At 34.4% G+C, this 3,917-nt stretch overlaps 1 pseudogene; it reads left to right on the top strand.

The window, feature by feature from the left end:
• Positions 1–2,115: 2,115 nt before the first annotated feature.
• Positions 2,116–2,750, top strand: LOC102814510 (annotated as a pseudogene).
• The last annotated feature ends 1,167 nt before the right edge of the window (positions 2,751–3,917 follow it).

Here is a 3,917-nt window from a genome sequence, read left to right as displayed (position 1 = left end):
GCTTTCTACTCCTGTAAAGATTTACACCCTCAGAAACCCTGTACAGGGTCGCTATGGGTCGGAACCGACTCGACGGCACTTAACAACAACAACAAAGGAAAATCTTAGAAGAATTGACGCATTTGAATTATGGTGGTAGAGAAGGATATTAAAACTACCATGGACTTCCAGAAGAGCGAACAAACATGTGTTGGAAGAAATGCAACCAGAATTCTTCTTAGAACCAGAATAGTGATACTTCATTGCTCACACTTCAGTCATGTTATCATGAGAATATCCTGCTTAGTAAAGCGAAGGATCCGTGGAAAAAAGAAGATTCCCCCAATGAGATGGATTGACACAATGGCAGCAACATTGGGCTTACATATAACAATTGTGAGGATGCCTCAGGACCAGGCAATATTTTGTTCTGAGTCATAACCATAATTGTTGTTGGGTTTAAGTCCATTCCTTCTTCCACTGTGTCAGTCCATATCATTGGAGATCACTATGAGTCAGAACCAACTGGATGGCACCTAACAACAACATCATGAGTCAGAACAGATCCAACGACACTTACCAATAACAAGATTAACAAAAAGACAATGAATAAATAGAAGAGGGTTTAAAAGGGAAATCAAATAAACTTAAGTTAGTAATATGGTTTTTGCTGTTACATGTTGTTGAGTCAGTTCTGACTCATAGTGACCCTCTATATGTTTTTTGAGGGTGACTGGTGGGTTTGAACCATCGACCTTTTGGTTAACAGTCCAGTGCTTATCCTACAGTGCTACACATGGATTCCAGATATATGGTAATGATATTAAAATCTTATTGAAACAATTTAGCATTAAATAAAGCTGGGATCAAGAAATAATAGGTAAACTAGAAGTTAGATAACTATAATATCTATGAAACAGAATAGAATGATGGCAATACAAAGTTTAGAATTATGGAGACTGAAATGAATAGGAGTTCCAACAGAAGAGAATACAGTTAATCAGGGATACACAAAATTCAACGTAATAATTACTGAATAATTCCCCAAATTGGTGAAGGCATGATCATTAAATTAAATAAGCATGAGTCATAAATCCAATAAATAAATATAATCCAAAATATGTTATGATAAAAATGCATGGTATTGGGGGGGTGGGTACTAAACTAAAACTCAACACAGATAAATGCTTTATAGAAGAGAAAGTTTTAAAAAGAAAAGACTCATTACTTACAAAGGAATTAAGATCTCATAACAATTTATTCCTCAGGAAAACTGTCAGGCAATAATGGAAAAAATGGATTGATATTTTTTTAAAGCTTAGAAAAAAAACAACTGACTAAAATTCTAAAATTTCAGTGATGCAGTTTGAAATAGTAAAGCAAAAGAAAGGTATTTTAAAGACAGGAATTGAGATGATTTACCATTCATCAATATAAATTCTGTTTGAAAGATCAATTAATGGATGTTATTTGATTAAAAAATTAATTAAACCAAGGAAGACTAAATAATATGCAAGAAGAAATGAAAGAAAAAAAATAGATAAATTATCTAACTGGTTTTTAAAATCAAAATAATTAATTTAAAGGGCAGTTATGAAAATTAGAACAATAATTATAGACAAGCACAATTTAGTAATGATCTTAGTAAAGACTTCTGAGATCCTATGAATATTTTTAGACTAAAAGGAGGTAAACTAATTAAATTTAGACATTATTGAGGCATCTGACATGTGTAAATTTTAAGGTCACTGGTGTGGCACTACAACATCAGCACTGGACTTCAAACCACAAGATCGGCTGTTCCTCAGAAACCCTATACAGGGTCGCTATGAGTAGGAACCAACTCAACAGCACTTATCAACAACAAATAATAAAAATCGAATGAATAACTTTCAACCAGTAGAACTAGGAAAGGGAGGAATAACACTATTATCAACCCAATGTTGTTGCGTGCCGTGGAGTCGGTTCTGACCTACAGCAATCCTGTATAGAGTTTCTGTGAAGTGGCTGGTGAGCTTGAACCACCAACCTTGAGATTCAAATCAACTTTGCAGTCCAGCACATTAATTTTCAGTGCCACACCAACATGATAGGAGGCAGAAAAGTATAAAAATTATTCAAGGAAGGTCTGCACTTATGGGACCAAGAGGGGCGGAGTGTCAAGCTTCCCGAGTAATCCGGGCAACGGGCGCGAGTCCAGAGATGTTCACTGTTGCTTTCTTGGTTCCTCTGCTGAACTGCATCATCACTATGTCCCAGAACATGGGTGTCGGCAAGAACAGAGACCTACCCTGGTCCCCGCTAAGGAATGAATTCTAATATTTCCGAAGAATTACCACTATCACGACTTCTTCAGTGGAAGGTAAACAGAATTTGGTGATTATGGGTAGGAAAACCTGGTTCTCCATTCCTGAGAAGAATAGACCTTTGAAAAATAGAAATAACTTGGTTCTCAGTAGAGAACTCAAGGAATTCATTTACTTGCCAAAAGTCTGGATGATGCCTTAAAACTTGTGGAGCAGCCAGAATTAGGGAATAAAGTAAACATAGTTTGGATAGTAGGAGGCAGTTCTGTGTACAAAGATTCCATGAACCTGCCAGGTCACGTTAGACTGTGACAAGGATCATGCAGGAATTTGAAAGTGACACATTTTCCTGAAATTGATTTGGAGGAGTACAAACTTCTCCCAGAATACACAGGTGTTCTTTCTGATGTCCAAGAAGAGAAAGGCATAAAATACAAATTTGAAGTATATGAAAAGAATGATTAATATGAAACTATCTCCTTTTCTTACTTCAACTTGTCTTCCTTTTCAAAGAACTATGTATTTTAACATTAGGAAAAAGATTTTGTTGACTTTCGATTTATGGATAATTGTTTCTAAGTAGTGTTTTTATTTTTTTCCTCCATCAATCCTAAATAGACTATCACATATGGTTTGTGAAATGCTTCTTATTATAACTACCAAAATGCCTCTCCCTCACCAGCCAGGATTGGGTATGTACTTGTCTATGCATACAGTTAGGTGTGTCTGCTCAAACAGCCAAAGGTGGAAGAGCCCCTGGTAGCATAAAGATCAAGGCCTATAGACATAGGAGTTAGATAGATTAAACCAAATGGTTGGAGTCCATTACAAACACAAAGATTGTAATTCAGGCTTTAAAAGAAAATTGTATCAAAATAAAGACTGTGAGCTAGTCTGAGTATATCTGGTAAAAGTTATTTTCACTCTGATGGCATCAATGAATTGAGAACTCTGGTAAATAGACATTCCGAACACTAATTTTTTATGATGAAACAGAAGAAAAAGTCTAAGACCGTTAGAAATTTGTTTCTGATATTCTATGAAATTCTATAGGTTTTTTTTTTTTTAAAGAGGACTCTAATAGCAAGTATAATGACTAAAATTAAAAATGTAAAAATGTAATGAATTAAAAATGACTATTACTAAAAATCAAAATTGGTAAATCTGAAAATAAACTTCACAGGATTAAAAGTTGAAAACTGAAATATTTTTACCAATTATGGAGTCCTGGTGGTATTTGGGCTGCAAACTGCAAGGTCAGTGGTTTGAACCCACCAGCTGTTCTGTGGTATAAAAATGAGGTTGCCTGTTCCCATAAAGATTATCATTCTTGGTAACTAAGGAGCAGTTTTACTGTATGCTACAGAGTTATTACAAATCAGAAATTACTCAATGGCAGTAAGTTTATTTTGGCAAACATGAATTATGATATCCAAAGAAATAGCATTTTCTGTATTGTAAATTGTTAGAACAATTTTAAAGTGTGAATTAGTGATTAAAATTCAATATGTTCTGATTTTGAAACCAGAAATTCCACTTCTAGAAATTCTTGGCAACAACAAAAAGATTAGTCAAGGAAAATGTATAAAAGGAAAGCTAACAATAATATTTTTTTTTTGTTGTTGTTGTTGT

This window comes from Chrysochloris asiatica, unplaced genomic scaffold (assembly GCF_000296735.1).
Source record: "Chrysochloris asiatica unplaced genomic scaffold, ChrAsi1.0 scaffold00012, whole genome shotgun sequence".
Classification (NCBI taxonomy): Eukaryota; Metazoa; Chordata; class Mammalia; order Afrosoricida; family Chrysochloridae; genus Chrysochloris; species Chrysochloris asiatica.
This window is presented reverse-complemented; position numbering and strand designations above follow the sequence as displayed.